The sequence below is a fragment of the Rhinatrema bivittatum genome, chromosome 2, assembly GCF_901001135.1.
Source record: "Rhinatrema bivittatum chromosome 2, aRhiBiv1.1, whole genome shotgun sequence".
NCBI lineage: Eukaryota > Metazoa > Chordata > Amphibia > Gymnophiona > Rhinatrematidae > Rhinatrema > Rhinatrema bivittatum.
The window spans coordinates 570,118,742-570,130,877 of NC_042616.1; the positions used below are offsets into that span (position 1 = coordinate 570,118,742).

Consider the following 12,136-nt stretch of genomic DNA (forward strand, 5'->3'; position numbering starts at 1 on the left):
AGCCCTACCACGGGGTGCTGGTGGATAATACCTCCATGGCTAGTAATAGGGTTTTCTGGTGTCTTTCCTACATGCAGAAGCTGGTGTTTCTGTTGAAACAGCAGAGAGCTGGCGCAGAGTTTCAGAGTGTTCTTTTAATTGTGCCACTGCATCCTGAACCTTTCCTCCAAAAAGGTTATCACCAGCACAAGGCAAATCTGCTAGCTTTTCCTGAACCTCAGGCCTGAGGTCAGAGGTCTTCAAGTCAGGCCCACCTACGTGCACTGATTCCAGTTGCAGCCATCCTGGATGAGGTTTCGAAACTATCATAGGCTGCACAGACCTCATGTTTGCCTGCTTCTAGGCCCTTATGTATTATGTCATTTACTGAGTCTTGATACTGCTGAGGTAAAATCTCAGATAGTTGCTGCATCTGCTTCCAGAGGTTGGTTGATACTGAGTCATATATAGTTGATATGATGCTATCCTGGAAACAAGCATTGAGCCTTGAAAGACCTTCCTGCCCAGAGTGTTCAAGAACTTTTGTTCTTTGCCAGGAGGTGTCGATGAGTGGGGACGTATCCTCTTCGACTTCTTTTGGGCCGATTCTACCACCACAGATTGGTGTGGGAGTTGGGCCTTTTGGTAACGTGGGATATGTTGTACCAGGTAGGTGGCATCCGTCCTCTTGTTCACCAGTGGGATTGAACATGGATGCTCCCACAGTTTGTGCTGCAGGTCCACCAGGACTTCATGTACTGGAATTGCTAAGACTTCCTTAGGAGGATCCATAAACTGCAGAACTTCCAGGGTCTTCTGTCTGGTATCCACTTCTGCACTAGTTGAAAGGGGATGGTATCAGCCATCTCCTTCACAAAGTTTGAAAAGGAGAGGTCCTCTGGAGGTGACTTCCCCCTTTCCTCAAACCTGAAGTTAATTTCAGTAAAGATGAAGTAACTGGACAAATTAGTGAATCCTGAGTCAAGTTTAAAAATGGATCCCTACAGGATAGTCTCTGAACCTCAAATATACTGCAACCAGAAAGACGGTTTAAAATTCTTTATAACACCTATTGCACCAAACGTTTTCACATTATTGAACACATTTGGAAACGCCCCTAAATCTCATGACAAATTTCTTCCCTTGCTGATATCTTCTGATGTTTAAATTTGGTGGTGGTTTTAAACTCTTGGCCCTGGAGGTGTGGGACTAGAGCTCTGCACAGAGAGCTACCGGACTTGTGTGAAATGGGAAAGCTGCTAGTACTTTTAGTTTCTGGGCAGTTATACCCAGTGAGGGAGTAATTGGCTATCAGGTAGATCAAACTTGTCCACTCAGTTGTTTTTAGGTGCTGGTCAGCCAGTTTGCTATTGGCATAACATCTTTTATTCTAGAGGACTGTCTGAGCAGGAACATACTAAACTGTGCTGATCTCTCCCCTTGGCTGCTCAATAAAGGAATTCATATTTGATGGACTACTTTGTTCTCTGAGGGAACCAATGTTGTTTATGGACTTTTGTTTTCTTTTATAAAATACCACTGAAAAAGCATGATTGTTGTGTTGTATTTAAACTAGACCCCGACATGTTGCCTTGTGATTGTCTTCTATCTCTGTATATCTGAAAATGTATTCTACCTCTGTCTTCTGGTAGTCTTTAGGGTTTTTATTCACCCAAGCTTTTGATTAACTTTTCAAATTCCTCTGTGAACAAAAGTTCTCTCTTAAAATGATGCTTGCATAAGCATGTTTTTCACCAAGTGTCAGCCACCCATTGACAAAGACAAATTAGCCTTCTAGCTCCTACTGATGAAACTAGTGGCTTTGAACAAGTCCTTTTAATATCATATAGGTTATCTGAAAGATAAGCTGCTGCTGATTCCAGGTGAGCTGATTCTTCAATTTCTGGGGATTGCTGACCCAGTGCAAGATTACTCTAGCTATATAACTATTACAAATAGCAATTTGTAATCAAAGAACTGTATTATAATACTATAATAGCTCTAATTTCATATCCTGTAGATAAGTGCTGCACCTCCATCTATACAGACAGATGTTTTTCTAGTTACTGCTGAGACCAAAGAATCCATACTTGGCATCTGGGATAGTTGTTCTAAGACATCATGAGGAACTGGATATAGCTTCGAGAAGGATTTTGGTGTTCTGTGTCCAGACTGTGGTGACTACATATAGATAATATTTTCTATTTTAGAAAGAAGGGGAAAAGTTCATGATGTTTTGCTAACCCCTTTTGGATTCCAAACTGGGGTTTCATCCAATTTGTTGTCTGAGATTCTAAGAAAAGAAATTACTTATGAAATTAATACTGCAATCTCATCCTTACGGAACAGTCTAAAAATTAAATCATCTACTCCTTCAAACTTAATTTCCCCCCTTCCTCAATAGAGTCACAGCTACTCCCTTCATAAGGATCCTCAAGGTCCATAAATAGAGACTCAATTAAGAAAAGGAAAATTGGTTCTCACCTGCTAATTTTCGTTCCTGTAGTACCATGGATCAGTCCAGACCCTGGGTTATGTCACCAATCCAGCAAAGGGAGGCAGAGAAAACATTCTAATGACTGACATATACCCTGGAGCACCACCTGCAGTCAATCAGTATTGAGCAGTATCAATGCAGAAATTTAACTACTAACATATTAACTAGCTATCTAAATAGAACGAATTTCCAACTCAAATCCTAAATGGAAAAAGAATCCCCCCCAAAAAAAAAAATCTTGGGAATAAACAAGAAAATATTAAGAAAATAGACAGCATGAAAGGCGGATTAATCAAACAGTGAACAAGCGGACTCTCCGAAAAGACAAATATAATACACAGACAAAGGGTGGGCGTCTGGACTGATCCATGGTACTGCAGGAATGAAAATTAGCAGGTAAGAACCAATTTTCCTTTCCCTGTACGTACCTGATCAGTCCAGACCCTGGGATGTACCAGAGCTGATTCAATTAGGGTGGGACCCAGAGAGTCCGGCTCAGAGAACACTCTCTCCGAAGGCTGCCAAACTTGGAGCGTGAACATCCAAGCGGTAATGACGAGCAAAAGTATGCAACGACTTCCAAATCGCTGCTTTACAAATCTCCTGAGGAGAAACTAACTGACATTCTGCCCAAGAGGTAGCCTGTGACCTAGTAGAATGAGCTCTCAACCCTTCAGGAAGGTCACGATGAGCTAGAAGATAAGCTGAACGAATTGTCTCTTTTAACCAACGAGCAATCGTAGCCTTCGAAACCTTATGACCTTTACGAGGGCCACTCCACAAAACAAACAAATGATCAGACAATCAAAAATTGTAACTTCAAGATAAGGCAACAGAGTTCGTCATACATCCAATTTTTTAAGATCCCTAGAGGAAGGATCCAAATGATCTAAAGACGGAAAAGCTGGAAGCTCTATGGACTGATTTAAATGGAAAGAAGATACTATCTTAGGTAAAAAAGATTGTACAGTACGTAATGAAATTCCTGTATCAGAAATTCAAAGGAAAGGCTCTCTTCAAGACAAGGCCTGCAACTCTGAAATTCTATGAGCTGAAGAAATGGCCACAAGAAACACCACCTTCAATGTAAGATCCTTCAAAGTCCCATGATTAAGGGGTTCAAAGGGAGCCGAACACAGAGCCCTAAGAACCAAATTCAAACTCCAAGCAGGACAAGAATTCCGAAATGGAGGACGTAGATGTTGCGCACCTTTGAGAAAACGCGCTACATCAGGATGCGCAGCCAAGGATAATCCCTGAACCTTACCACGAAAACATCCAAGCGCTGCTACTTGTACCTGTAAGGAACTACAGGACAAACCCTTGGCTAGACCGTCTTGTAAAAAAAATAAAATATCGGATACCGAAGAGTGAACTGGATCTACTTGATGCTCATTACACCAAGATTCAAAAACCTTCCACACAATTACATAAGCCAAAGATGTAGAAGGTTTTCTAGAATGCAATAAAGTAGTCAATACAGCATCTGAATAACCTTTATTCTTTAACCAACGCCTCTCAAAAGCCATGCCGCTAGAGAGAAGCGTTCGACCTCTTCCAAACAAACCGGACCCTGAGACAGAAGGCAGGGAAGATCTCGAAATCGAAGGGGACCGTCCAGTCCTAGTCTGAACAGGTCCACGAACCACGGATGGCGTGGCCAGTCCGGAGCCACTAAGACAACGTCGACTTGTTGAACTTCTGACACAGAACCTTGCCGATTAGAGGCCAGGGAGGGAATACATAGAGAAGAACATCCCTTGGCCAAGGAAGTACCAGAGCATCTACTCCTTCCGCTCCTCTTTCCCTCCTGCGGCTGAAGAACAGAGGGCCTTTGGCATTCTCAAATGTGGCCATGAGATCCATTGCCGGAGTGGACCATCTGTTGCATATCATTTGATAGGCTTCCTCGCACAGTTCCCACTCGCCTGGGTCAAGATGATGCCGACTGAGAAAGTCGGCTTGAATGTTGTCCATCCCGGCAATGTGTGAGGCTGCGATGCTGAGCAGATGTTGTTCCGCCCAGGCGATCAACTGTTGCGCTTCCTGAGCTACCAGGAAGCTTCGGATTCCTCCCTGACGGTTGATGTACGCTACCGTGGTCGCATTGTCAGAAAGAACCCGAATCGACTTCCCACAAAGGAGAGGTTGAAGAGCGATTAAGGCTAAATGAACCGCTCTGGTCTCCAAAAGATTGATCGACCACTGCGCTTCCTCTTTGGACCACTGACCCTGAACAGATGTATTCTGACATACCGCTCCCCAGCCTGAAAGACTGGCGTCGATAGTGACCACAGTCCATTCCGGAATCTCTAGTGGTACACCTCGTTGCAGATTCGCTGTCTGTAACCACCAATCTAGGCTGGAACAAGCCGCCTCTATAAGAGGAAGGGGAAGGTAGTATAGTTCCGAAACCGGATTCCAGCGTGAAAGCAATGCAGACTGAAGTGGTCTCATGTGCGCAAAGGCCCAGGGAACCAACTCCAGAGTAGAGGTCATTGAACCTAAAACTTTCAAGTAATCCCGCACACAAGGAATAGGAATAGACAGTCTCGAATTTGTGATTGAATCTTGAGAAGGCGATGCTCCGGAAGGAACACTATATCCCTTGACAAGTGTCGAACCGTGCACCCAAAAACTCCAGAGATTGGGAAGGTAATAGGTGACTCTTGTCTTCGTTGATCACCCAGCCTAGAGACTGCAAAAGGCTGATTACCCTGTTGATTGTATAATAACAAAGAGATTCCGACTTCGCTTGAATCAACCAGTCGTCCAGGTACGGATGTACCAACAGGCCCTTCTTCCTGAGTTGAGCGGCCACCACAACCATTATTTTGGTAAATGTTCTGGGAGCTGTGGCTAATCCGAACGGGAGAGCCCTGAATTGATAATGTTGCCCTAGAATGCAAAACCTGAGAAACTTCTGATGATCGGATCGAATGCCGATATGAAGATAAGCTTCGGTGAGGTCGAGAGATGCTAGAAATTTTCCTCTGTGAACCGAAGCTATGACAGACCGAAGAGTCTCCATCCGGAAATTTGGAATCTTTAGACAACAGTTGACCCTCTTGAGATCGAAAATGGGATGAAAGGTTCCTTCCTTTTTGGGAACGACGAAGAAAATTGAATAACAACCTTTCCAATGTTCTGATGTTGGAACTGGAACTATAGCTCCTAGGTCGCTTAAACACTGTAGCGCAGGGGTCGGGAACCCATGGCTCGCGAGCCAGATATGGCTCTTTTGAGGGCTGCATCTGGCTCGCAGACAAGTGTCGCCATACTTCGCGGTTCCCCGCTGACCCAGCTGCTCCCCGGTCCTCCGCCGCCCAGGCTTAAAATGCTGTCAGCCCGGGCGGAACGCGGCAGGACAGCTGGAGTCAGCGGCACCGGCGTGCTCTCTTCTCCTCCCCCCCCCCCCCCCCCCGCGGCCCGGAAGAGGAAGTGGAGAGCATCGGGTGCCTGCGCGGGAAGAAGAGACCACACTAGCGTGGTCTCTTCTTCCGCGCAGGCACCCGATGCTCACCACTTCCTCTTCCGGGCCGCGGGGGGGAGGAGAAGAGAGCACGCCGACTGGAGTCATCCGGGTGCCTGCTCGGGTCTTCCCGCGCAGGCACCCGATGCTCTCCACTTCCTCTTCCGGGCCGCGGGAAGAAGAGAGCACGCCGGTGCTCTCTTCTTCCCGCGGCCCGGAAGAGGAAGTGGAGAGCATCGGGTGCCTGCGCGGGAAGACCCGCGCAGGCACGCTAGTGTCCAACGGGAAGAAGACTGCAGCGCGGCTCGGAGGAAAATGAAAATCTTCAACCGCGGCCGATGGGACTCCGCCTCCGCGAGGGCTGAAAATGAAGGAGGTTAGCGTTGGGAGGTGGCTGCTGCTGCCGCGAGTTCCCGGGGGGGGGGGGGGGGGGGGGGGGGGGGGAAGGGGGAGAGAGAGAGTGAATGAGCGAGCAAGCATGTGTGTTTGAGATCCTGTGTGTGTGAGTGAGAGATTGCATGTATGTGAATGATTGAGAGCCTGTATATGTGAAAGAGAGTATGTCTGTGATTGAGATCCTGCCTGTGAGAGAGAGAGCATGAATGTAAGTTTACCATTGGGACCCTGTATGTGTAAGTTTGTAATTGAAAACCTGTTTGTTTGAAAGAGTATGTGTGTATGATTGAGATCCTTTGTGTGTGAGAGAGATCATGTGTATGTATGATTAAGAGCCTGTGTGTATAAGTAAGAGAGAGATCATGTGTGTCTGTGTCTGATTGACAGCTGGTTTAGGTGATGGAGCATGTGAGTATGTGATTGAGAGCCTGTGTTTAAATGAGAGAGAGAGACCATGTGTGTCTGTGTGATTGAGAGCTGATTTAGGTGAGGGAGCATGTGAGTATGTGATTGAGAGCCTGTGTTTAAATGAGAGAGAGAGACCATGTGTGTCTGTGTGTGATTGAGAGCTGATTTAGGTGAGGGAGCATGTGAGTATGTGATTGAGAGCCTGTGTGTAAATGAGAGAAAGAGAGGACATGTTTGTAAGCATGTGAATGAGAGTCTGTGTGTTAGAGAAAAAGACAGCATGTATTTATGTGATTGAAAGCCTGTGTGTGTGTAAGCGTGAAAAGATAGACAGCATGTGTGTAAATGTGTAATTAAGAGCCTATATAAGTGAGAGAGAAAAAACATTTGTATATGTGAGTGACTGAGAGCATGTGTGTATAGGTGTGTCATTGAGAGCCAGTGTGAGAGAGAGCGCTGGTATGTGACTGAGAGAGGAGAAAGTTCCAAGCAAACCACCCCACCTCCTGCTAATTCAGAACAATCTCAGGACACCTGGATATCAAACGTTCCCAGGTATGCAGAGCAAAAAAATTTTTGTATCCTTATTATTTTTCATTACTGGATCTTTGTGTCTGCTATTTTGAAATATTTTGTTGGTATCTGGAAATGTTTTATATGAGTTTTTAATTATTGCATATTCCACTCATCAGCTGTTTCAAAATATGTTCTTTTTGTTAGTACAGTTTTACTGCTGATGATTTTATATTTCTTGATTTGTTTTATAAGGATGTGTGATGTTTCTTTTTTCCTTTGTTACACTGCATACAGAGACTCTGGCTTGTTGCAGTTTCCAATTCAGTTTTTGTCTGCATGCTTCTTGTTATGCGTTTTGGTCTCTTTATTCTATGTTAGGTGAGGGACAGCACGTGATTCAGGTGAGGTTTTCTGCTGGCGTGTAGTTTCTGTGTAGGACTCTATAGCAGCCTGACTTGGTCCGTTTTCCTAATAGGAGATGTATTGGTGTCTTAAGGCCTGGTGTAATATTTTCAGAGACTTATTGTACTTTAAAAGTGTGATCTTACATAAAATGCACACATTTACTTGTATTTAGTTTTAAACATATTGTATGGCTCTCATGGAATTACATTTTAAAATATGTGGCGTTTATGGCTCTCTCAGCCAAAAAGGTTCCTGACCCCTGCTGTAGCGAGTCTTGGATTATGAGACGCTTTTGTAGGGAAGAATACGGTAGGAACAGGTGGTGAAGTCGCCGAACAAAATCTAAAGCGTAACCTTGATTTATCATTGATAGAACCTATTGATCCGACGTACATCTGGCCCGTTCTCCATAAAACAAAGACAGCCTGCCCCCTATGACGGGAACCGGAGAAAGGACCGGCCTTACCTCATTGGACAGACCTTGTGCCTCCTGAGACTTGGGAAGTTCCAGGTCTACAAAAGTGGCGGCCACGAAAGGACTGAGACCAATTCTGTTGTCTACCTGAAGACTGTTTAGCTGGAGGAGCCGACGGATGAGAAGAACAAAATCTTCTGTTAGACCGAAAACGAAAGCGAGATGAAAAAGAGCTTCTAGGCTAGGACGGTCCTCTGGCAATTTGTGAATCTTATTTTCCCTTAGGGACAAAATTAAATCTTCCAATTCCTTACCAAATAATAATTTTCCCTTAAAGGGTAAAGCCCCTAATTGAGCTTTGGAGGATGCGTCTGCAGACCAATTCCTCAACCAGAGAAGTCTGCGAGCCGAAACAGAAGCAACGATAGAGCGAGCCGAGGTCCTAATGAGATCATATAAAGCATCTGCACTATAAGCAACTGTAGCATCCAGTCTACCAGCCTGAGCAACGTCTTCTTCAGAGAGGGAAGAATTGTTTTGTAAAGCCTGGACCCATCTTAGTCCAGCTCACAAAGCCAAGCTACTACATATGGCCGCCCACACACCAAGAGCAGAAACCTCAAAAATTCGCTTAAGCTGAACCTCCAGCTTATGATCTTGGAGATCTTTAAGAGCCGAAGCCCCAGTTACTGGAATAGTTGTTTTCTTAGTGACGGTTGAAACAGTGGCATCCACCTTAGGAAATTTTAAAATTTCCAAAGCTTCCTCAGGTAATGGATACAATTTTTCCATGGCTCGTGCTACCTTAAGCCCCAACTCAGGAGTATCCCACTCCTGGTACATAAGGTCAGTGAGAGAAAGATGAAAAGGAAATGTCGTCGTGGGACCTCTAAGGCCAAGCAACACTGTGTCAATGTCACCCATCCGAGAATCCTTTACTGGAACCTCGAGACCCAATTCCAGTAAAATAGCTGGAATTAAGGGACTAAGTTCCTCTCTTCTAAACAGGCGGACTACTTTAAGGTCATCCCCATCCGCAACATGAGGGTCTGAACTAATACTCAAAGCAGGGTCTTCATTTAAATCCCCCTCCGGCAAGGGCTTGTCCGGGATAGGTAAAGAGCCATGCTCAGAATCATCTGAAAAAGAAAAAATTGATCCGGACCCTGACGAAGGGGACGCTTCGGAGCTGACCCCACTCCCAAATCCATGGGACTAGCCCTTTTTGAGGAAAGTGGCCTTAACCTCTGTTCAGATGAGAGACTCTTATGTCTCTTATGAAATTTCTTAGATTTATAAGCTTCACGAAGAAAATCCCCTGAAAAGGCAGAAGAAGAGGAAGAAGAATCTGAAATCTCCTCCAGGCTTTCAGCTGATAAATATGGCCCAGTTTCGCGCGGCTTGTCCCCCCCAGGGACCGCTGGCTGCAGCAACAGTGGAGGCGGGTCAGAAGCACCCTGAATAGCTTGTGTCGCCACCCTCAGAGTAGACAGGAGTGCCTCAGTTCCCGCACTGCAGCTAAAAGAGTCCGGGGCAGGAGAGCAGCCGGCTGAGGTTTTGGGGCCGCGCAAAGTGGCAGAGTCCCTTTTTTTTTTAATCGGCAAACTTGATGAGCCTTCCCCCCCCGGGGAGACAGGATGAACAGAGACTCTCCCTGGAGAGACGTGCGCTTGCATCTCCACAAGCGCGGCAGGCCGCGCCTCGCGGCATTATAAAGAAAAAATGGCGTGAAATAAAAAGTATGAAATAAACTAAAAAACGAAAAGAAACCCCGGCGAAAAACAAAGGCACAGGCCCACCGAACACCAAAAGGTAAGTAAACAACAATTCAGCTGTCAAGAATTATTATTTTTTTTTTTTACCTGACCGAAATGCCGTGGCCCCCAGGAGCTTCTCCAAGTAGGGTGAGTGAGCTGGGCCCCCTGGTATCACCCCTGCCAGGAGTGGTTGCTAGATACAAAACCTCCCCAACTCCGGCAGCCTCAAAAACTAGGAGGGATAGTCCTCCCAGGATTTGGCAACCTCCCGGGAGGCAGTGAAATGGCTGTGAAGAAAAAATAAAACCTCTTTTTTTTTTTTTTTTTAAATAACTTAAATGAAAACAGGCTCTTTTCAAAAGAAAAAGAAAGCCTGCAAAAATTTAACTCCTAAACTACCTGACTAAAAAATAAACTACCACAGACTGCAGGGGTTAGGGACGTCCACCTCTGCTGGGAGACAAAGAAATACTGATTGACTGCAGGTGGTGCTCCAGGGTATTTGTCAGAGTCATTAGAATGTTTTCTCTGCCTCCCTCTGCTGGATTGGTGACATAACCCAGGGTCTGGACTGATCCATGTACGTACAGGGAAAGCCTACTCCACCTTTATCAGCTGAAAGCCTTTTAATTGTTTTAAATGAAAAAGAATTTGGGAGTAGCCCTGTGACTTATGCCCCATATGAACCACAGTATAGGTTTCTTCATTAGGGTTCTGTGAAGCATAAAAAACTTGGGTGAAGGAATTTGAAAAACTATGGGAAAATGTTACCAGCAGCAGGAATATTAGTATCTACATCTGAATAGAAGCCTTCACTGTTGTCTAGGTTTCTATTTTTCCTCTTGTTGACCATTGCAATGGGCTTTATTTAGGTCTGATTCTACAATTCAGCCACTTCAACTGCTCTTGAATGCAGCCGCATGTTTAATTTGTGGTCACCAATGTTTTGATCATGTTACACCAATTCTTATACAGTTACACTGGCTACCTCTGCGAAAATGCATTGAATACAAAATCAGACTATGTTCAAACTCCTTAATTTGAGATCCTGTCCATGGTCCAATACTTTTCTGAAATTGTATCAACCCTCACGTCCGTTAAGATAGTCTCAACAAGGCTTCCTTGATGTTCATCTTTAAAAAGTGCTTACCTATGCCTTACTAGGTAATCTGCATTCTCTATTGCAGGTCCAGTACTATGGAATTTTTTCCCTATGGAACTTAAGAACATGCCATACTGGGTCAGACCAAGGGTCCATCAAGCCCAGCATCCTGTTTCCAACAGTGGCCAATCCAGGCCATAAAAACCTGGCAAGTACTCAAAAACTAAGTCTATTCCATGTTACTGTTGCTAGTAAGAGCAGTGGCTATTTTCTAAGTCAACTTAATTAATAGCAGGTAATGGACTTCTCCTCCAAGAACTTATCCAATCCTTTTTTACACACAGCTACACTAACCACATCCTCTGGCAACAAATTCCAGAGTTTAATTGTGCGTTGAGTGAAAAAGAACTTTCTCCGATTAGTTTTAAATGTGCCACATGCTAACTTCATGGAGTGCCCCCTAGTCTATTATCCAAAAGAGTAAATAACCAATTCACATCTACCTGTTCTAGACCTCTCATGATTTTAAAACACCTCTATCATATCTATTAGCAGTCTCTTCTCCAAGCTGAAAAGTCCTAATCTCTTTAGTTTTTGCTCATAGGGGTTTTTGCTCATAGGGGTGCTTATTATTTTGGTCGCCCTTCTCTGTACCTTCTCCATCGCAACTATATCTTTTTTGAGATGCGGCGACCAGAATTATACACAGTATTCAAGGTGTGGTCTCACCATGGAGTGATACAGAGGCATTATGACATTTTCCGTTTTGTTCACCATTCCCTTTCTAATAATTCCCAACATTTTGTTTGCTTTTTTGACTGCCGCAGCACACTGAACTGACGATTGTTTAAAAACATTCAGAAACTTGTTAAAAACCTTCCTGTTTAAAAAGGCTTATTACTGATTAGGGTTAGGCTTAGCTTCCTCACCACCACAAGATTCTGCAATAAGCCATTTTTATTTATGCTGTCGTCTAAGTTTGTTTTATTTGATTGTATGAATGTTTTTTCTGTATGTCGCCTTCGCCTTTTCTGTGTTAGGCAACTAATACATTTTTAATAAATGTAAAATGTAAATGTAAATGAATCCAATGCCTGATTAAACTCTCTAGTCAAAAAAGGAGATTCAACATTATTTTTCTCTGTTTGCCTGTGCTGCATTGAAAACCACATATGGTTATACTGAAAAT

The 12,136-nt window shown here is 44.3% G+C and overlaps 1 protein-coding gene across 3 annotated transcripts in view; it reads right to left on the reverse strand.

Moving 5' to 3' along the window:
• CEP192 (centrosomal protein 192) overlaps positions 1–12,136 on the reverse strand; it is a 1,292,743-nt gene that overhangs the window by 470,784 nt on the left and 809,823 nt on the right. The gene's annotated exons all lie outside the window — the stretch shown is intronic.